At 41.8% G+C, this 23,239-nt stretch overlaps 1 protein-coding gene across 1 annotated transcript in view; it reads left to right on the top strand.

The window, feature by feature from the left end:
- Positions 1-23,239, top strand: part of SLC35F1 (solute carrier family 35 member F1) — a 255,510-nt gene that overhangs the window by 175,209 nt on the left and 57,062 nt on the right. The gene's annotated exons all lie outside the window — the stretch shown is intronic.

The raw sequence follows: 23,239 nt of genomic DNA, 5'->3' as shown, positions 1-23,239 counted from the left end.
ACAAGGACAGGGAGGGATCACTCACCACTTATGGTCACAGGCAAAACAAACTCGATTTTGAGGAAAAATAAACCAGTTTAATTTGTTAACAACCAAATCAGAGTAGAATGATGAGAAATAGAACCATATCTTAAAAACACACCTTCCCTCCACCCCTCCCTTCTTCCTGGGCTCAGCTTTGCTCCCGATACCTCTACCTCCTCCCCCGCAGCGGTGCAAGGGGCGGGAATGGGGGTTACGGTCAGTTCGTCTCACATTGTCTCTGCCGCTCCTTCCACAGGGAGAGGACTCCTCACACTCTTCCTCTGCTTCAGCGCGGGGTCCCTCTCACGGGGGCCACCCTCCATGAGTTCCTCCAACTCAAGTCCCTTTCCACACACTGCAGCCCTCTGCAAACTGCTCCAGCATGGGCTCTACTACAGAGTCGCAGCCTCTTCTGGGCCCAGCCACCTGCTCCACCGTGGGGTCCTCCACGGGCTGCAGGGGAATCTCTGCTCTGCCGTTAACCCTCCATGGGCTGCAGGGGAATCTCTGCTCTGCCGTTAACCTTCCATGGGCTGCAGGGGAATCTCTGCTCCGGTGCACCTCCTCCCTCCCCTTCTTCACTGACCTCGGTGTGTGCATGGCTGTTTCTCTCACATCCCACTCCTCTCCTCACTGGAGCTCCTCTTCTTCTGCCATCTTCTTCCTCTCCTGCTCTCTTTACTGTAGCAGCTGCTGTTGCTCTTGCTGCTGCTCCTCTTCCTGCATCTTACTCTCACAACACCTCAGGAGTTTCCCCCCCTTCTTAAATATGCTGTCACAGAGGCGCTACCACCGTTGCTGATTGGCTCGGCCTTGGCCAGAGGCGGGTCCGGGTTGGAGCCAGGGAAGCTTCTAGCAGCTTCTCAGAGGAGCCACCCCGGTAGCCCCTCCACCGCTACACAAACGGAACACACTCTGTCCTTCAGTAACTGTGTTCTGGGATCACATTTCATCAGCTCATCTCAATTCAGCAAGGCATTTAAGCATGCGCTTAACTTTAGTCAGGAGTTTAGGCTTCAGTAGTATTCTGGAGTGCTTAAAGTACTGTTGGCAGAAATAGGATGCATGTGCTGAGCTGGTATTTCTGTATGTTTTAATCCCACTTGTCATCTATGTTCTTTCATACATGCCTGTCCCCAGGTCAGAATATCAAGCATAAATTTAGCTACAACCTCAGTTGAGGCCTGCCCTCTTTCCTGTTAATTGTTTGTGTTAATTGTTCCTGAGGTTTCTCCTTTCCTCATTTTTTTGTCATGCTTGTTTTTAACATCAAATTGTTACCTCTTCTTTCCTTTCTTAGCCCTTTTCAAACTCCATTCTGTTCACGTGGAGGAAATGTTTACATGTGCTTTCACTAATTTTGACCCACTATTATTTCAAGTTGACTTCTCTAACAAGAGACAAACCATCTGATGGAGCTCAGCAGCATTAACTGTTCTCTTCATGCAGGTGTTCAGGGTAGGTGCGCCAGTCCCTTTCGAGGTATTGAATTACCTGTCAGTTCTCAACCGTTTGGTTCACTTAACTCTTAATCAGAATGACTGCATTCTGACAAAGGCTGGGTAACGCAGTCAGAAATTTAATTACAGGGTCTATATTTGTAACAGTTGAGTTTCATTATCAAATGGCCCGATCTTGCTTCAAGGTGCTCTGATTCAACTACTGCGAGTAGTTTTACTGGATTGTGTACCTAGAGTATCTATTTGAAGGCCTGCATTCATCAAAGATAAACGAAGAAGCCAGGAAACGCATAGTGAGTGAAGCTGGGTGTGCCGTGCTGGGTGGGAGTGTAGCGTGGGCTGTCGCCCCTTCCCCTTCTCCCCTGGCTTCCCTGGCCCCCTCCCCGCAGCAGTGCCAAAAGCAGGTGCTGGAAGAGGCCAGAGGTGGCACAGTGACACTGCCAGGAGCCTCGCTGAGATCTGTAAATGTGACACCTGGTGCCTCTCCCTTGCCCCTAACACTTCTTTCCCTGCGACAGAAATAAGCTTGGTCCTACATGGTTTGTTTTTGACAAATTTGTGTCACCGTCACCCGTCTTTGCATTGCATTCCCTCAGCTCTATGAATCCTCAGAGAGAACCGATAACAATTCGGTGGCTGTCTTAACAGCTCTTTTCAGCAGCTGAGCACAGTGCTTTTCAGAGTCAGCTGATTTTAAGACAAAAAGTTTATCTAAAGCACTCCAATCTATCCTTTCACTCTTCTAGCCCAAGCTGTTCCCCCTTTGCAACGAGCAAGAGCTGGTGAGACCCTAGAGCTTCAGCGCAAGCTGTGTGACCTTTCCGTGCTGTGTCTCTTCATCTGTAACATTACAGTGGTTTCTAGAGGTGCCAGCCTCCGGGAGGCTATACATACGTAACGTGAGAGGCGACCAAGAGACAAGCTTGCAAAAGGTGGACGGTTGCAAATATTATCTGTTTTACAGATGGGAATTTGAGAGGAACTGAAATGGAGTGATTTGCATATGATTACACTGGCTGTCTCTGGCACAGCCAGAACTCTGTTTTTTGTATCTTAGATTAATGTTTAATAATGTAACTGACAATGTTGATTTAATATAACCAACAGTCCTGGCTACCATTTACAGTGCTGGTGATTTTCCAGGATAAGTGTTACTTCTCCTACAGACTGACACTTCCTTCAACTAGCCATTCTGCCTAGACTGCTGCAAATCTGGTAGCTATGGGCTGTTCTTGTCTTTGCTCACCTAGGCTGTCAGTGGACTTCTGGCACTGATAAGAGCGCAACATTCCATTACGAATCTGCCGGGCACTCTAGTTCCTTCAGCCTTTCAGCTTTGATTAACAGGAGTAATTAATCGTACACTGATGAGGCTTGTGGTGACTAAGCCTGCTGCAGTTAGGGGAGCAGCATGTAGATGCTGGGGAGCCAACTGTGAAGAAAGAAAGAGAACAGGAGAAAGAAGCCGTGTGGACTTTTGTTCCTTTGAAGTGACCTTTCAGTGCACGTTCTTTACTTTTTCATTTCCTTTATTTTGTTCTTTTCCTTATTTGTTCTGAAAAGAGTCGAGCATTCCTTGCAAAGCAATTCATATGTAAAAAGTTTTCACACTGGGATTCATCTGATAAGGTCTGCAGAGGGGACTTATTTGCACTGACAGGTTGGCAGCCAGACAACCTCTCCATTTTCTAAATGAAAGGAGAGTAGCAGCAGGACATCTCCTACCCTCTGCCTTTCGGCACTGGCAGAGAACCAAAATCTGGCCAAACGCAGTTCAGGGGAGTCAGCTATTTGGAAGCTGCAGAAATGTATGGACACTGGGAATGTAACATACGGTTTGCCTTCTGTGAGAACCAACACAGACAAGTGACATTTGGGTTGGTGATTTTCTGGCATGGGGGATGGGAAGCTTGACCTAGCAGGTGCAATTTGCTTGCCTTTTTTTTTTAGCATTACAGTTCCGAATGTGAAATAATCTAAATTTATTTTTAATTCTTAGTTGTAAAAGGAAAGGCAAGCATAAAGACTAGATCATTTTCTCCCCCATTCAGTTTTATATTCTAGCATGTAACCAATGTGGGATCACTTTCCTGTTTCCTTCAAACATACCTGCGGGGAAAGAGGATGAAGGTGCCTTGAAAGCCTACTTCCCCCCCGCACATCTCTGTGGTACGAGTGTCAGTTTAAGAACACTAAGGTGAGGGACCGTCAGTCCTATGCTAGGGTTATGATCACTCCGTCCATATTTATCCATGTACAACAACATCATATGTGTGCTATACATTTTAATCCAGGACACATATGGAGCCATATCAGGGCAACAGAAAAAGGTAATCTCTTGATTTCTGCCTTTGCCCTGAGTTAGTCTGCCAGGCACCAGTAAAATTACTTTGTAAGCTACTACCCAGGTGCAGCACAGCATACATCAGAGCATCTCAGGGAAACAGGAGCAATATTTTTGTGAATGCAGTAACAAATAAATGGTAAATTATCACAACTTGCTGTTAATCCATATTTGCACAGTCTTGCACATAGCATACTGAAAAAGAGCATGCACCTTTACTGTCACGGGCAACATCCCCTGTGTTGAATGCTTCAGCATATGGAAGCCTCTGAAGAAAGGCCCACTTATGCCTGGATGAATTTAAAGTGTGTTTTTTAGCTGCCATTAGTCTTGGTATTCCTCTTAGTGATGTTAAGGGCATTGGGAAGTTACTCGGTTAAAAAATCCTTAGCTGCATTGCAAAATGTGCTTTAAGTGCAAAAAAGTTGTAGTATAGAGATGATAACTGTCATGGTTGCTTGTATATGTACCTAATTAAACTTTATCTTCCAGCCATTCATGGGTAAAATAGTGCTGATGATCCTTGAAAATATGTGGCTTCTTCTTAGCCACATACTTGACTGATCATACGTTTGTCTTCGTGGCCAAGCACTCTGTTGAATCCCAGTCTCACGCCACTGCCCGCTTTCCTGCCCAGCACACATGCCTGGCAGCTGTGCTCCGCTCCTTCCCAATCAATGCAGCTGTTTGCGAGAGCTCACATTCTTGAAAGATGGGGAGCAGACATTAGTGACATTGCCGTGGTCTTAAAAATCAGATAATTTAGTACAGTGCCCTGCAGAAGGCCAGAACTCACTTCTTGGTCGCACAAATGGCACTACAGACTAATAGCAGTAAAAATAATTAATACCCCTGCCCAGGCTCAGTGTTTCTGTATATATTTATTCAGTACAAGCTAGCACTTTAATTTTGCAGATTTAGCTAGATAAATGGCCTGTTGCCTTTCACTCAATCTTTATTAAATATACTGGTGTGCATTTTATACAAAGGTTTTACAATGATTACAGTAATGTTAAAATAAGTTTGTTTTCTGTAAAACACAAAGGGAAGCTGTTAACAGTCTTCTGTGTAGTTACTAGGTTATTTATCTTGAGGGGAGAAATGAATGCCAGCCATATGCCTAAAACAATGTTGTCCTTTTAATTAATTTACAGAGCCTAAACAACTGCCTTTAGTACCCACGAACACTGGTGATGCTCACAGCATGAGCCCACCTGCCTAATACAGGCAGCTGGTAAACAACAAGCCGATCACAAACGGTTCTAAGGGTTCAGATGAACATTTTTCAGAGGGGACCCATGTGTCATGGTGAGGTCATGCTGCTGAATTGGACCATACATGGGTGTGAATCCCAGCGGGAAAACATGACCCATGAAAGTGGGATCTTTTCCGGTCCAACTGCCAGTTGTCTGTCTTTGTTAGGTGATAATAGACCAAACACTAGAAATATGATTGATGTCTGTGATCCAGTAAATGGTGCCTATGTACAATAGTTTTCACACCACCTCTGAAGGAAACAGAAGGTCCTTTCATTATTGGAGAGGGAGTTTTTGGTCAAGGCAACTGGAGCAGGAAGTCTAATAACAAAGATCAATGTTTCCATAACTATTTTACATTCAAAAATCAGTGCTGCTGTGAGCGACAAGAAAAAAGGCAATTGGTGGCAAAAAAAAAGAGAATATCTTTAAAGAATAAGGCCTATAGTAAATTTACCAGATCAAAAAGTGAAGTATTGCTGGATAAGCCCTTATTATCCAGTGTCAAGCCCAATAGCATGTAAATGAATATAACAGAGATGATGAACTGCTCAAACTTTGGCTAATGCTCTTAGTAGTGATAGAGTTGATGAGAATTTGAAGTACAAAAGTTTTTTTAGAGCAGTATCACTGCAGTTTTTGAAAGATGTTATTAAGGGAAGCTAACACACTCATCACAATTTTTTCCTTCCTTAAACATGACTCTTGTAGTTAGAGCTGACTGTGTCCCTCTAAAGAGCAGCTAAGCTGTAGTGGCAGCTCGTATCTAAATGACAACAGTTCATTCAAATTGCACCTTGATGCTCAGGCTGATGGTCAAGGAGGTACATTAAAGGTAAAACTATAAAGCAGGCATAGCAATATTTGGGAAGGCACTTGTTCCCTTTCTCAACCTCTGCCTTATGTTGGAGTGCTAGACATGGAGGTGGATGAGAAACGAGCTCAGGGGATGCCAGCGTGAGCGCTTGTGAGCTGCCTTGCTTGTCTAAGGAGGAGGAATTAAACATGCATATGAGAAAAGGGCATTTTTTGAGATGTCATTAATGAAATCAGGGAAGGCGTGGGTGGGGGAGTCAACAGGAGAGGTGTCTCCAGCAGACAGGCAGCAGAGTCTTGCAGAGGAAACCCTTGTCAGAGTACGCACTAGGCTGACAACCTGGTATCAGAAGCTCCACCTATTGCAGGAAATCGCAGACAAGCTTTTCAAACCCTAGGCGAGTGAAATGCTTCGGGTTGATGGCCTTTTCAGGCAGCCACTGCTGGAAAGCCAGGGTGGACAGATTTCCGCAGGGACAGCTGTTGCACGAGGAGACACCAAACCATGGCAAAGGGAAAATTGCAATATGTTTTTTCAAATATTTGTAAGACAGATGACCTGAGAAATTCACCTGGCAGGAAGTTTCATTACATGCGTTTTCCCAATCGGGATTTCTCAGACCTATATAACAAGCAATTTTTACTTTTTAGACCGTAAGCCTGGGAATTGGGGCTCCCCCCTGCTTGTTTTCCTCATGTTCAGACTGGCCTCAAGAAAAGCACGATTGCAAAACAGGAATAGTTAGATAGGAAAGCTTGCCTTCACTTAATATGATGAAGTTATAGTGTGGTTCATCTGAAGGTAGTGGTATAAATATGCTGCAGTGTTTAAAATGTAGTTCTTCAATTCTCTCTGTATAATTACCACTCCAGTCACCTTTCAGATCACAGGCGCTATCCTTCGCCTCCTTTCACTCCCATCTAAATAAAGTTTATGTGTGAAACCCCAGGTTGCCAGGTTTTCATGCTACAGCATGAAACAGTGATTAAGGGAAAAGGAAAACCCACTATTTTTTACTGAAGTAGAGACATGAAGAATAAAAATACTGAAGGCATGCTGGGTTAGCGTTTGGGTACTCCCGTGGTTATGCAGGAACTTTCCCCCCCCTTGATGCTCCTGACTCCAGTCCCAGCTGCAACTCCTTAGTCTTGCAGTTTCTTTTTCAGCTTACATTTTCTCTTCTACAGCCAAGGGAGAGGCAGGCTTGCAATAGAAGGGATATTGTCCAGTCCTGTATCTTGCTCTTTAAGCACCTACTGGTATTTTGCAGGGGGGTGAGTGTAAACACATGTACCTGTAAAGTAGCTCTTAAAATGACATACCAAAATCCTAATTTTTATGTTGAGTTTATTGCTTGGGCTGAGAGTATCTTCCTCTATCTTTCAAGAGCAGCAGCATTGGTGAGGAAGATAGGGGTGACAGAGTTAGCCAGAGCCTTTGTGGCACTCTGGGTGCTAAGGATATTGTGAGTAGCTAAGTCATTTGACCCCTGCTGGCTGGAAAAATTTATTTTTTTAATTGATTTTTGGAAGGGGCCCTGGATTGTTGTCAAGTGTCAGAGGAGAGCTGCATGGCAGAGAGGGGATGAAAGAGGGATACAGGAGGGAGCAGCAGCTGGAAGAGCCCTGGAGGAGTAAAGGGTATGGAGTATGGTCTGTTGCTGCACTCCTCTGCTTCTTCTGGGCTGCACCGACATGTCTTGCAGGAATGAGTGTTGTTGCAGGAGGACAGAAAAGGACCAAATGACACCGTCAGCATTATGTGTGTGAAGAGCTTCTTCACCAGAAGTATGCTTGTGCTAACCCATACGTGCATGCACACAGAGGTCCGTACACAGTCGCTCCTTCCTGTCTCCCAACTGCAGCTACTCAGATGAGCACCGGCCAAGAGAAGAGACAGCTCTGTTATAGCGAGTCTTGAGAGGAAAAGACAAAAGCACAAACTAGACGATTCAAATCCAATAGCTGAGAGTTAGAATTACAGAAGTACTGAAATTGAAACAGGTTTTGCTTGTTTTCTTTGGGTAACTGTGCCCATATTGCTCTTGTTTGTGCGTGTACATTTATAGCGTGTAGAGGATCAAATGAGTAATCACATCATGTGGGGCGTAATCCGTAGTTACTGTTAACACCAAGTAGTGTTCAGCGTAATTCCTGCTATCTTCTGTTGGAGGACAAAGCAATCCGATCTGAAATTATTTTAGAGGGGACTAGGAGGAAAATAAATATTTGCATGAAACTATGTGCATATATGGTGTGCACTAGGCCAGGAGGTATTCATTGTGTTTAGTCCCTTGAACGAGAAGCTCAGCGGCTGCTTTTCCCTTTCAGAAGCAAGGGGAGATTCTGCTTTTCTTGTAGAAGCTGGACGCAGCTGGCCCTGCTCTTTTCTGTTGGAGGCAGGTAAATCTGCCGGGTTTGTGAGTGTGACCATAAAGCCATGTGCCAGCTCCTGACACGGAAGGTAAAATGTCTGGCTCGAGGCTGGTGCCGCTTGCTGAACAGAGTCAAATGGTGGCATGGTGGAAGGTGCTAGCCTGAATTTCTTCAGGCTGACCACAAGGGCAGGCATGTGAATATAGGATACATTCGTATTTGAATTCAGCAAAGTAGGTTGGAAAAGCAAAGGTAAAGCTGCAGTGGGCATGTAGGGAAAAAAGTACAAGGGGGGACAGTAGTATGCGAGGTGAACGGGAAAAAGAGGGAGAGAGCATAATTATATTGGGGGATATTTTGCATTTGAATGCTGGAATTTTCCAGAATGCAAGTCAAACCAACACTTGGAAACATCTGCATGTGTGTTTCCGGCTCACAAAATACTCTGATTGCAAGAGCTGTTAAAGGCCTGTTGGTATGAAACCCTCTTTCAAAAGAGGTCCTTTCCAATATTTAGTCTTAATTCTTTACCTAACACTATACTTGCAATAGGTAAAGATATATATGATATCACAGAGTAAGATGATAAAAAATAATGTTGTGAATTATATCCTTCCTGCCCGGGTGAAGCCATCCGCCTTAGCCCTTTCCTCTTCCTTTCTGCACGCTGTAAGGCAGAAGGTTTGAAGCAAGAGCTGAGAGCGTAAAGCCACATCTCAGAATATAGTCCATACATCGTGACTAATGATTAGTTGCAATATTATTTTATTTCATTTTAGTTTATTTTGGTACCTCTTAAGGGAAGTTTATCTTCTTTTCAACATCAAAGTGTCTCCATTTATTCTATGCTTTATTAATATAAAAAAAGAACATGTGATAAAAATACTAAGTATTTCAACTATTATATTGATAGGTTATATATCACAAGTATCAGACCATGAGTCCATCAGTTCACATTGCTTCTCCTGACCTTCTATGAAATTATTAAAAAGCATGTAAATAATAAAAACATGAAAAATTAATTAACTAAAAATCAAAATGAAATCTCAAACTTGTAAGACAAACATATGAGCATTCTAATGCAAACATTTTTACATTTTCTCCTCACTGGAGATACTGTTCAATTTTCATTAAAAATGTTCATTTTGCCTAAGCTGGTTTTATTGCTTCTTGACTCCTGAAATTGATGCAGAAGTCTGAATCCCAGGAAGATTTTTTCAGCCTTCCCTATCTGCAAATTATGTAAACTGGTAAGCAATTATAAATGCGGTCATTTATTTTGAAGCAGGAATTCTTTAGAGGAGTTGTATAAAACAGATCACAGCAGAGCTGAATAGTTATTATGGCTCTTATGCATTTAAGAAACTCAGAATTTGGCAGTAGATGAGCCTATGTAGTTCAGGATCTTGACCAAACTAGTGTACAAGAAAATATCTGCATATGGTGTCATTTGTGTGGCGTGTACGTTCCAGGGCATAAATCTGAGTGGGTATGGTTGTGAGGTACACATTTATGTTCAGCTTGCTTGCCTGTTAGGGTATGCTTTCCTGGGCCAACATATTGGAGCAGTTTGTTTGTTTGTTTAAAGCTATTTTTCCAGGACGATATCTGTAATGGGTGTGTTGAATACAAGTGTAAAGGTGAGATATGTAATCATATAATACCATGGCCCTCCTGTAGATGAACTATACTGACCTATTCTATCCAAAGTAACATAATCTCCTAAAGGAGGATTTTTGTATTTTTATGCCCAAATATTATGCATTCCTCTTCAGCAACATTAAATAGAGCAAGGCGTAAGGAGAGACCGAAAAATAGAAAGAGAGGTTGTCAGGAGAGCTCTGTAGTCTTTTGCTGTCACAACACGAGACAGCGCTGATGGTTCCCATTTTTTTGAACTAAAAATGGCTTGTTACTTATTCCTATCTAGAAAACAAAGCTAAATCTATATGCCTAAAACCAAAACAAATTGTTGTTAACCCCATAAACAGGCCTAAATCATCCCATTGGAGTTGTCTTCTAGCTCACTTAGGAGTAGCAAAGATCTTTTATGCAAATGTTGAGTATTGCCAGGCTGAAATTACTGAAGATATGTGTGTTATTGCATACACATGGAAGATGATAAAGAGCATAATGATAAATTGATCCATTCCATAAGACTATAGAAAGGCTGTCTGGTTTTCCATGAAAATCTTGAGAGCGAGAGAAAGAAATGGAGAGCAGGAAAACAAAATAAAAAAAAGGGCTTTTTGAACTCCTACTGGTGCACTTGTGGCTATAGTCAGCTACAATACTTGCTTGGGGATTGGTAGAGCTCTCGTAATCAGCCTATAAATCATGATAGCTCACAGATATTTATAGGGTGTTTCTACTTCTTCTACTTCTTCTACCTAATGTCACTGCTAGCAAAGTAGATAAGCACCCCCTCCTATGCAGGTACTGCATGTATGGTTTTAACAGGTGAATGCATGTGTCCAAGCAGCATAGTTATGTCCAAGTGCTACCTTCATTCTCTTCCTCTTCCTTTGCCATCTGTCTGGCATGCTGAATGTTATGCCATCAAATATTAATTGCCTCTTGGGAGTTTCTCACTAGAAGAGCTCAGCCTGGTGCTTGCAGCTAGAAACCCACAACTGTGTGAACATCCCAAAGGATCTAATTCACCTGGGCTGCCCTGCATAAATTTCACCTGAAACCTGTGCTCATGTTACATAGCTTGTCTTACTGTTGGTGGCAAAGTTGGCTGAAAGGGCTGAGCCTTCGCAGCAGGAATACATTTCACAATTTATAGATCTGCTCTAGAGGACGTAAGCTGGAGACACCCACTGCTGCTTCTGCATCACAGAGAGCCCTGACTCTCTGCTGTTGTGTGCTTCATGGAGCCATTACCACACTGGACAAAGCAGGTGTAACTCATCCTCACCCAGGTTGCACTCACTGGGCACAAGGCTGCAGAAAATCAAGGTAATAACTTTAAAAAATTATGAATGTGTATTTAAGTATCAAAGAATGGGAACAGTTATGGGTGGTTCAGTGGTGCCTTCATTCTTGTTTGATGGGGTTACAGAACCCTCAGCTTTCCCTTCTGTAGTTCAGGGATCAGTGGCAGCTACTACCTCCTTTTCCCATCAAGTTCACATGCAGGTTCATTACCTGTGAATTGTCTTCCATAAAAAAATTCCATCCAGTTTTTCTTCACAACAAGAAGGTTTTCTTGATGCTAGATGCCACCCAGTGTTCTATGGGAATTATTATATTAACTGCATTTCCTGAAAGCTTATTATTCTACTTCTCTCACAGTCTGGGGCTATTTTACTGTTGCTGGCAAACAAGATTTCATACTTGTCCATCATGGCCTTTATGATGAAGTTTGAGTCTTCCACACTGAAACTGAGGTAACATCTCTTCTCTGAGAGTGTCAGACAGCCTGCTCAGGCTTTCTGACTGCCTGATCTTGTGTGATATACCTTCATTCTGCCTGTGCTGATGAGTTTTCAGAGATGGGATTGGTAAGGTGACCCCTACTTTTGGGATGGTTTCCTCTTCTTGAAGCACTGTGCTGATGCATTGCTCAGCATTGGATGCATCAGTACAACACTCATATATAAAATGTCAAAAATGCTCGCTCTCTGTGCTTTGCAGCCCTCAGTGCTCTGTCGCTTTTATCAACAGCTTGTGCTGGGAAGGTGCATTGACTCCCTTCTTTCATGTGCTGAACAGTTGTTGCATGACTGAACTGCCCCTGGGCTTCAACTGTGGAATGGGGGAAAGGGAGAAAAATGATGACTTTTTCACCACTGGATTTATGAAATTGTCAAAGAATATCAGTAGTGTCTGAGTCAGCTATGCAAGCTTGTAAGCATAGGAAGATGTGCTCCTGAACAAAATGATAGATGGCAAGATGGTACAGGTTTTGTTGGGGTAACTAACCAGCTGGATGTGTAAGGGGACATCCTGTAGTTGTAATACATGGTTGTAATTCACGCATTAATGGTTGGATACCTCATCAGTTGATGGAATTTCTGCTTGGATGTTAATTGCACGTGATGCAAGTTCCTCTTACTCTAACCCTGCAGTTTCACATTATAGAACTTCCTGTTGCAGTTATCAGCCAGAATATCTTCCTAACACGTTAGTATTTCCTCTCCTAAAAAAGGACTCGGGCATATTTCTAATTAGGTGTTATTTCTCAATGTTGCAGAAAGGCTACTGTGTCAATTACTGTTAAAGCCCAGGCAACATGGTAAGAAACGCTAGTGAGGTATTCAGCAATTTGCTTATAAATCAGGATTCATGTAAAGGAAATGCTTTTCTATAATAAGGTTGCTCATTGCGAGTATCACTGCTTTTTTTATTGCTGGAGATTTTTTAGGCTTTGTGGCAATCAGCTGGGATCAAGAGAGAAGCAGTTACTCCTCACAGCTGCTGTGTCAAGTTTGCGTACCTCTCAGCAGTGTTTTCAGACACACGTTCTCTTGAATTCTTGGTGAGGAGGAGTGGAAGACCTTTAACTTTCAGTGCACCCTGCTGAGCACCATATGATGCAGTACCACACATTACAGGAGAGTTTACAGAAAGTGACTGAGTTTCAGAGATGACAAGCACTGAGTGCTGATTATTTCAGGAGGGATCTTAATACACTATTGTGATCTACTTGCATTTATCCTGAAGCCAAAATGGGAGTATTGGCTGCTTCTTCCAGCAGCTGTCTCCCCCACTGATCTCTTTTTGCCCTCCCAGGACTCCCAGCTGTCCTGGGATTGGACGCCAGTGGACACCGAACCACCGTTCTGGGAAGCACCTGCTTATGTGCTGGCTCCAGATTCTGTCCCTAGTACCAGCTTTTCCTAAAACCACACTTAGCTTTTCCAAGATGCACAATTCAGTTTCATACTGGATAGATTACTGGAGTTTCTCTTATTATGGTAGTATAGCAAGTAGCAAGTGTAATACTAGTCTTTCATTGATTAAGCAGCAGCACAGTGGCCTTAGCTGTCCTGCTACATGATACCTGAGGATCTAAACTACAACACTGTTGTACGTATTTGATGAGATCCTGGATTTCTCTATCATACTTTTATTGGCTATCACCTTCTACCATGGAAAGATAATACACGTTCTCTTCAGTCAATTAATTTTTTGATACCTTAAGCATGTGCACAATCTCCAGTCATCAGTAGCACTAGATGCATAATTCGGGTTATAATAGCACTGACTGAGTATCTCTCAGTTTGTACATCCCGCTGCAGGTAACTTTTGCCAGACTTTTGGAGGACTGCAGACTTCCAGCTTGCTAGCATAGCATCTAACTGCTTATCGGTCCCACTCTCAATCTCCTCATTATTTCAGTTGCACAGCTACAATAATTAGATTCTGTATTTTTCAGACTTCATAGACTAGCTTAAGACTACAGTAGGCAGGGACAAAAAATTTCCTTTGTAGATCTTGGTTATTGCTTTATGTGCCAGTCATTACTTTGCTCAAAAACAAGACCAGGTGAGGTTCAGTCCCTGCTACAAAGCTGCTTTCACCAATTTACTGAAGCTAAGCTGATACACAGTGAGCATTTAATTAACGTTTAATGTTCTATCTAGAGCAAAACAATGTCTGAACTGTATTGCATCAGCTTGCACAGCTCTCCACCTTTCTGGGTATGACTGCACTTACGTGCTAGTCCTGACAACTGTGCTTGTGAAACCTGGCAAAATATACACGAAAATGTACTACTCTGACTATACACGTGCTAGAGGTGCTTCATAAACCTGTAAGTTGTCTTGTTACAGAGTTTGAATCATGGAAAATTTGTATTTTTCTTGTCAGAAATGCTACAGACCTGACACCATTGCAAAGTTTTTCTAGCCCGGTTCTGCCAGCTCAGGAGGAAAGAAGTGCATGCCCCATGACTACCCAGGATGAAGGGCTGCTCTCCATCGTTCCTGTTTGTCTCCCAGATTGCTTACTCCTTTATGTTGATACATGGATGTATAATGCTGATTTGTTTATCTGATACTAATATTGCTAGATTTCCAAAGGTAATATTGAGACCCTATTGCTTTAGGTACACAACAGGTATGCAACAAAATATCACCTGCTCCAAACAACTAGTCGTCTAAAAAAATATCTGGCCTGATTTCTAATCTTAATGGTCATTCTGGGTAACTCATTCAGGATTATGTGATAATGAATAGCCAGTTTCTTCAGCAGAATTGCCTATAAATGTCTAGTTGACACAGTAGCTTTGTGATGCCTTATGCCAATTAATTAGCATGGTTCAGTGCTGTTTTATGCTTTTAGTAACACACATCAGTAGTCATGCTGCAAAGGATATAAACATGGGGGGTTAAATACTTTTGAACATTGTAGACGCAACATTTAGGTTTCTGGTGTGTGTGACTCCTGAAAGTATCATGAAATAGGCAAATTATTGAATGCACCAGCTCTGCGTGTTATTTGAAGCCGTTGTGTTTCACATATTTCTATGTGCTCATGCCTCCATTTTCTCTATTCTTAACTGGGTTTACTCATGCCTTTTGGAATTACTGCCATGCATGAAACAAGGTGCTCATGCTGTGGCCAACAATGAAGGAGCCACAATGGGTTGGTGTGTCTTGCATGTTTCTTTTGAGCCTCTGCTGCTGGTCACCTTGGAGACACGAAGTGTCCTGGACCGGCCCCACAATTGCTTTAACCAAGTGGCAGCTCCTACATTTTCTGCTTCATGTGTAATTAGTGGCGTTTCTTGAATCATCTGTGGTTTTTCTGATGTGAGGCTTTTACTATAACCCATGAGGGTGATACATTCCCAAAGCTTCTATATCGCTCCAGGGATAATATTTAATATTTAATTTGGAAGTTTAGCAAACCTTATTCCAGTTCACCAACAGTGGTGTGAGGAAAGTCCCAGAAGGGGAGTAACTCTGCTAGCTTTTCCCACAGCTGCTACTGCAAATAGATACTCCAAGAGGACCGAGTGCACGTTTGCAGCCTTTTAACACAGAAGAATACTGAAATACCTCTAGAGATCATGGAGCATCTGTAAAGCCATATTTATCTTGAGCCAGCCAGCCCTAATGTATTCTGAACTCTTCAGTTCTCCCCTTGGCCCTGGGCAATGACATGAAATAGTGCTGGGTATTAGGATTTTATATCTTTTCTGTTAACACTATTGACTCCAGGTGAAGTTTTAATTCTACCAGCAGTGCTTCTTTAGCATCAGCTTCCCATCTTATTCTACTTTAAAATGCCCTTTTAAATGTTAGTTTAGTTGTTGCTAAACTAACAAGAATTGTCACAGTGTTGGAGTGCGTATGTGCCCTTAGTGTTCAGACCACAGAAGACAACACTCCCATTTTCAGTTATTCACCAATAGCCTTTTTCCTCTTAATAGTACTATCCTCTTAGTAGTCATCAGCAGACAGACTTCTTTCTTAACAGATATCTTTAGGTTTCATAGCCTGTAAAAAGCAGGTTCTCCTTGATGCTTACCACGTGTTGTATACAGTCCTTGCTCGTATTTCATGCCAGTACCTGCTACTAGGTAGTAGTTTGGTGAACCCCAGAACCAGCATCGCCTGATCTCTTAGGGATTTATGTCTTGTGTTGAATGAGCTGGTGCCTAAGAAGATGCAGAGTCCAGAGTCTGGTGTGTAGTAAGTCGTGAGTTTACCTCCAAGCCTATACTTAGTGGTGGCGATGTTAGGTTTTCTCTCTTCTGCTCAGTTACCTATTCACAATAATCCTGTAGGAACTAATATCTTTGCACTCTATCTGTGTCAGATTAGATTTAAATTGGATCAGTGTGTTCAAACGTTATTGATGGAGAACAGAGAAAGATACACACTCCTTGACTTCCTTATTCTCTTACTGTCTTCTAAAGAGAAGGCTAGAAATTCAACTTCAGTTGGATCTGCTTGATCTATGGGTGGTTAATAGTAATGACAATTTGCATTGTGTCTTTTTTTTTTTTTTTACTCTCTCAGGCAAATCTCATGCTTTGGGGAATAAACTTTATAGGAACCACAAATAATAAGTAGATAATTCATTATTCATATCTGTCTGCTGGGGGAAAAAATGTCACAGAGTGGGTAGGTGGCTGGACCAACTTTTTGTAATGGGTTGATGAAAGGGGGGAAAAAAAAAAAAAAGAACACTCATGCACCTTAACTGATTCCTCTGCCTTAAACAATGAACATTATTTCTTTTAAAATTATTTTACTTTAAGTAAGTCTTGTGAATGTGATTAACATGCCCAAGATTATCCAGGAGGATAAATTATTCTTGCAAATTACACGTTTATAAATGATATACAGAGATATATACAGATTTCTTTAATTTCACTAACACTCTGGTAAATTTGAAAATGAGATTTTTTTTCTTCTGAAAATCTTTCTTTGCAGTGCTGTAAGTAGCCTCATACTAGATAAAATAGGATAAACAATGAGAAAAGGGCCTGACTGCAGAGCTTATACAGTAAAGGAATAGGATTGTTTTCGAATAGAATAGACTAGACTCTTTCAGTTGGAAGGGACCTACAACGATCATCTAGTCCAACTGCCTGTTTTGAAGCAGTTCTGTGTGAGAGTGAGCCAGGTTTAACCCCAAAAGCCGGCAGACTGCAGTGTTAGCTCAGAGGTAACTTAAATCTGAGAGTACTGTAGATCAGAAATCAATTTTGAAAATTTTATGCATGAAGACATAAGGACATAATCAAATCTCAGGTTTGAGGGAAGGCTCCGGCTTCTCAGTGTGCTCATGTCCCTGTGCGTTACAGAGGTGCAAGTGCTTCTCCCAGGACACAGTCTGCCATTTCAGGAAAGGAGCTTACCTAAGTTTAGGCTGGGAGATAAAACAACTTAAATGAAAAATTTGTGTGCTAGAAACATCACAGTGTTTTTTTATCTTTTTTTTAGCCTATTTTAAAGGGCTGGGAGTTTAGAGGTCTGGCTTTTGAAACAGTGCACTGTTCAGAGCTTTCGTCAGGTCTTACACGTTTCTTGACATGGTCTGTTTCTTGCAGTAACCCATGGCAGTAACATACAGCATTGTGTCTGCCACCAGGGGAAAAACTGTGTGTAATCTCGTGGGCGGGCAGGTAGAGAGAAACTGAGGCATCAGCAAAATCACCAACTACTTTATTGTTGCAGTTTTAGTTGTAATTTACTCTTAAAAGTAAATTGTATGACCAGTAATCTCATGAAATAAGACATCTGAAGATTATCAGATCTAACCACAGAGCTTAGGCTGGATCAAAATCAAGGCACCAGAAATTAATCCTTTCACCTTTTATGAAAATGCATGTTCAAATTCCTAGATCTAACTTCAGCTATTACGATTTACATCCAGGGTCGAACCAGACTGACCTGCAAAATCTCTAAAAGGAAATAACAAGTCTAAATACTTCAGATGAGCTTGTAATTTAGTAACTGGAAAACTATGTTATGGCATGTTAATAGGCTAAGCATATTATAGAAAGGAGGAGGCTCAAAATGACAAAAGTAGCAGACAGAAGGGGTACAAACCTTACCTTCAGTTTGTGTTACTCCTATGATAATCTGGAGATCAAAGGTTATATAAAGTACCTTTTGCCAAAGTGCCAGCCAAATAAATGTTAGTATGATAGGTAGACGTTCAAACACTACAGACTTGAAACAGACAACAAAAATAAATAGAACCCCTTCAAAACTGAAAAATCCTGTTGATTGTGGCTGGTAAATAAGATGTACTTCCTAAGAAGGTAAAAACACATTGCCATGACATAGCTCACCTCCAGTGAGGCATGTACGCCAGCTCGTGTCCTGTGACTGTGTTCTACCCCAGCAGCACCACCCGTTGCAGGTTTGCTTCAACACACACGGCAGGAAGACCTGCAGCCTCATTGTACAATGCACATGCACAGCAAGGGTGGTGCTGATGGCTGCTGGGTTTGTTCAATGACTGCTGTCGCCCTGTGACAGATAGGACGCATGCACGATTCAGCCTGTGTCAGAGAAGGGGGTAGTTGTCCCTTGCCTGGGTCCGCTGTTACTTGGTTCTCACTTCCCACAGGACTAACATTAATGTGGTCACAGACTGCTCAGGACACAGTCTGAAAATCGATCTGAAAACCCAAAATCTTTGTTTCCAGGCAGTTCTGTGCCCTGGCTTACCGTGCAGTCCCACAAGCACCAGTGCTGGCACAGGGCAAGCAGCAGGAACGTGTGGCCAGCAGCTGGAGAGCACGGGAGCTGCTTGCAGCAGTGACTCAGGGCTGTTACACCAGCAGCAGGTCTGTGGGTTACGCAGTTTTCCCACTGCGGGAGAGGAAGCAGAAGGGAGCTCTGGATAAGATCAGGTTGGATAAGATCAGATGTTCTGTGGAGGCAAAAGGAGCTGAGGTTATCTAGTCTCCCAAAAGGCTTACTGAAAACATGGTATAGGACAAAAGCAGTGCAGCCTATAAGCAGTCATCCATAAGGTGAACAGAGTATATTCAGGCGTTTTGTGAAGCCAGACTAGAGGAGCACTCCTGGAAGAGAACATTATTACATAAATAATTAAGCAGTGGTGGTGTTTTGCCTTTAGGCAACAGTATTACCATAAAGTAGTCATCAGTAATACAAACAGATATGAGGAAATAAGAACCGTTTTGAGTCAGAGGATTTAAAGTCACACAGAAGAGGGACAGTTCTTTTGAGCTTCGTGGAGAGCTGAAAGCCTTCTACAACAGGCTTTAAGTCCCCTGAACCAGCAACTTGGCCAAGCAGGAGACAAGCAAGGTTTTATTGTTCAGGTCTGGGAGCCTCTTGGCGTAGTAATACAGAGAAGATCTCTGTTACCCCTACACAGTATTACTCCATTTGGCTGCCTCCTTCCCCTGGTCCTGCGGCAGGGCTGGATGACTACAAAGTCTGTAGAGAAGCAGCGATGGTATTGGTGAAGGTCTGTATCTGCAAGACTCACTATAATGGGTGAAAATGCAAAAGAAGCAATTATCCTTTAATTGTGCTTTGTAACTGAGATTCTTTTTCAAAGAAAGTGATAATAAGTAAATTCTGGTATAATCTTCATCCTCTGTGAGACTTTTGCTTCTTTACCATGTAGCAGTTGACTCTGGCACTCCTGTTAGAGGCAGGGGAGGACCAGCGTGCCTGACAGCCTTCCCTCTCCATGCTGCTTCCCCCTTGCAAGTCTCCTGCATACATTTAGATCTCTTCTGCTGAGCTCTGTAGAGCAGAAGGAGAGCACAGCTCCTTTGATGATCTTGATCTAAATAGCAAGTTGTCGTCTGAATTAAAAGAGAGAGACTGCAGCGGATGAAAGAGAACCAATATGCTTATTTTCTGGTCTAGCAGTGCTGTTATTCTACCTGTGTCCCAAGCCCATACACAAATAATTGGGCATTTGCTGTCTTAATGGCTGTTGGTTCTTTTTATTGTACCTCTGCGGCTGTGTAGCTGAATGTGAAAAGGGTTTTGCACATGTATATATGTATTTTTGGTAGACACTGCACAGCTAAAGTCTCTTTTAATTTTCTCTCTAATTTATTTTTAATTTTGTAACCCCCCAGGGGTAAATCCTTATTATATGATGTAAAATTATCTCATCTAAAAAGCAGCTTATTTGTTGATTTTTAGTTTGAGTGAGCAGAGGCAAAGCTGTAGTTTTTTTCCAAACACTGAGAGCTCCTCTGTATATATAACTGTCAAGTGTGTGTCTCACTGCAAAATCAGTAAAAAATGTAAAACCTAAACCTATCCTTCTAGAAAGGGCAAAGAGAGGGGGTTTGTATTTCTCTGTGTTAACAGTATGTTAGACTTCTGAATCTTAAAACATTCTTAATATGCAATTTGCTTTTAAATCTACATTACATTTGGATTAGACTGAATATGAAGGCTTACATTTTCAAAAGCTTGAGTGTTGACAGAAGTTAGGGGTTTGTTTTTTGAAAGGGGATCTCCATCAAAAGACGGCAGTGTCTGAACACGGCATTACTCTGCGCACTCACATAAATGCATGTTTACCGACATCAGTATGTGCTTTGGCTCACTGGAAATGTTGCCTTTAAGCTAACCTGCACACTTTATGGTTTAGTATTTGTTTATATGACTGACTGGAAGCCTTAGTCACAGTGCTATTGAGATAATAACAAAAACACACAATCTGACATAATCTCTCTTCCCTTTACATTCAGTGGGAGAGATGTTTATTTTCAAAACACTGGTTATCTCATCCTAAACAATTCATCTGGAATATGTTAGGTGAAAAAAGCTTTAAAAATGCCTTACCAGCTAGTTCAGGTGTAGGCATCTACATTTGGTCCTTCTGGCCTACAATGCTTACAACTCAAAAGAGCTGAATAAATAATATGCTTTGAGTTGTCATCAAGGGAAATAAAAAAAACCCAGATTGTCTCTTTTTGTTTTATTTTTAATTGTGTGATATTTTTTCGCCACCTTGTTTTTATGCAAAGGTGATGTTTATTTCTATTCAGGTTGTAGACTTTTGAATGAACCTCTTGCTTCCCTCTGCTTCTCATTTTAGTCTTCCCAAGTTAAGTCAAGACTTCCCACTTATCTCCCTAACTCCCATTTCCCTTCTCCTTGTTGTCTGAATTCACTGAGGATGCCATCTGTGATTGCTGTCCAGAGGTCCTGTCCTGCTGGCAGCCCACGCCTTCTCCAGGCTGTCTTCCACTGTTGCCTTCTACTGGGTTACTCTTGCAAAAGTGTGACATTTGAATATGGTGGCTTTATTTCAGCCCCAGGTCAAAACCAGGACTCCGCCTGCCTCTTCCTTGATTTGTCCATAGCATTGGACTGACACTTACTGCAGATGATCATCATCTTTCTCCTGCTCTTCTCTGCAGAAAGTCTCCCACTTTAGGAGTGATTCATTCCCTTCTATGAATTGTGATGACAATGCCAAAGAAATAGAGAGCGGTAAACAAATAACAGTCCCCAGATTAACAATGTTAACCATGCATTGCTTTTTGCTCAGATACACCCTCAAATGGGATCCATCAGTTTTGCTAATGCTTGTAGATCTATGCAACTGATATGTTAATGATAAACAGTAATAATAATGTGGGCAGAGGGACTCTGGTCAGAAGCCAGACCTTTCTTACACAGTAAGTAACAGGAGATGCAGCAACTGAGTGGAAGCAAAGACTAAGTATGTTCCACAGAGAAAGATGCAGCTCCTGCACAGGATTTTTTTTCCAGGAACAAATTCTCTATTTTATTTCTGTAATGCTGAACGCCTGTACATCTCTCTGCTTTCCACTGGGCAAGACAAAAGACACTTGCTGTGAAGCTAAACCAATGTTCATCAGAGCTGTGCAGTGCTTGCATAAATTCATTTCAGTGTTGCTTTGTGCTCTGCCCAGCCTTCTCAGCTGAAGCTGATCTTTTGCAGTTTCGAATATCTCAGAGCTGTATATCAAAGGTAAAATACCACTTGCCAAATATTTTTCTTATTTCTGTCATTAGCAAAGAAAGGATTGAGAAAGCAAAAGAGAGAACTGTGTGTGTCAGTTAAAGTTGTAGAAGATTTAATTTCCATCTCTGGTAACTCTGACTTTACCCATTAGCCAGAAGTCATGGCCATACATTAATTTTTAAAGCTAACTTATTTGGCCACATCTGAGCAGTACAGTGATCTGTGGTTGGAAATTGAAGCTGGCAAACCAAAGGCACCGAAAGAGTCCTTGAGGTGTGTCCATAGTCCTTGCTCAGCCAACAAAATACCGGTGCAGTTCTTGAGCCTGTTGCTTCTTTCTGCTCTGTAGGTACCACCAAGATCCTATGACAACAAAAACAGATTCAGGTGGGATTTTCACTGTTCGAATAGAGACTGCAGTTTGATGTCTTTGATTTTTAAACTTTCCTTTTACAAATAAAATGAAAAATCACTCTGTAATGTTAACCATGCCATTCCATTGCATTGATGTTTTCCAGCTGGTGTTTTAAAGGTATTATCTGGGCAGCATAAAAATTAGAGATACAGTTTCAGTACCTGGAAAGGATCTATCTGCATGTTTTACACTGATTTTAGTAGGAATTAGGACATCTAATCTCAAATGCTTTTTTGAAAATGCCTCCCTAAATGTATTAAAAAATAAGATCTAAAATATTCCTCTTTCTGCATGCTCAAATCATCATAACAAATACATAAATGTAGTCATAATTCATGTCTGAAGGGTGGGATTTTCTTTTTCATGAGTTCTCCTGTGAGTCGGTGGTAACAGGGAAGTGTGGTATGGTTGAATGCACTGACTCCTTATTTAGGATCTTAAATAATTAGCTGACTCACCACCTTGTTTCTGCTATTTCTCTGCTGCTTACGGAGAGAAAGAGAAAGAAAGAGAAAAAGAGGAGGGAAGGAAGGAAAGCTTTTTCGCATTTACAATTTTGCACTCAGTGTCATTACCACTGTAACAAATAATTAAGTTATTGCCTAATAATATCCCACTGGAAGTGTGTATGTGAGCATCTGTTAATGAACAAACGTCAAATGATTCAGATGCTTTGTTCAGGTAAATACCCATTCAAGTCATTCAGTGGGGCCAAGATTCAATGTCTAAGATTTCTGAATCAAGTGCTGAAGTAATTATCCGGTTTTCTGAGATTGCATCTTATAATATCTGAGATACTCCTGTGCTATAGAGAGCCTGCCGTTTTTGATGGTATGGCAGCCCACATGTCACCAGGTCTATTTGAACCAGAGAGCAAACACACTTGTAATAAAGGAAAATGATGAGGGAGAATTGGGAAGCCTGAGCAAGTTTTGGTGGCAATTGACAATAATGTTCCTTTTCTTCTGTATTTTCCACTACTCATTTTGATGATCACAGGCACTTAGAAAGGCTGCAGCAACATGAACAAATCTCAGAATAGTGGGGGGTTTTTTTAAACTTTCAAGACAGTTCAGATTCCATTTATAGTACTTTGGCAGTACAGGTCAACCCTATTTAGATCCCTGTTTAC

Source organism: Gymnogyps californianus, chromosome 3 (genome assembly GCF_018139145.2).
Source record: "Gymnogyps californianus isolate 813 chromosome 3, ASM1813914v2, whole genome shotgun sequence".
Taxonomy (NCBI): domain Eukaryota; kingdom Metazoa; phylum Chordata; class Aves; order Accipitriformes; family Cathartidae; genus Gymnogyps; species Gymnogyps californianus.
This window is presented reverse-complemented; position numbering and strand designations above follow the sequence as displayed.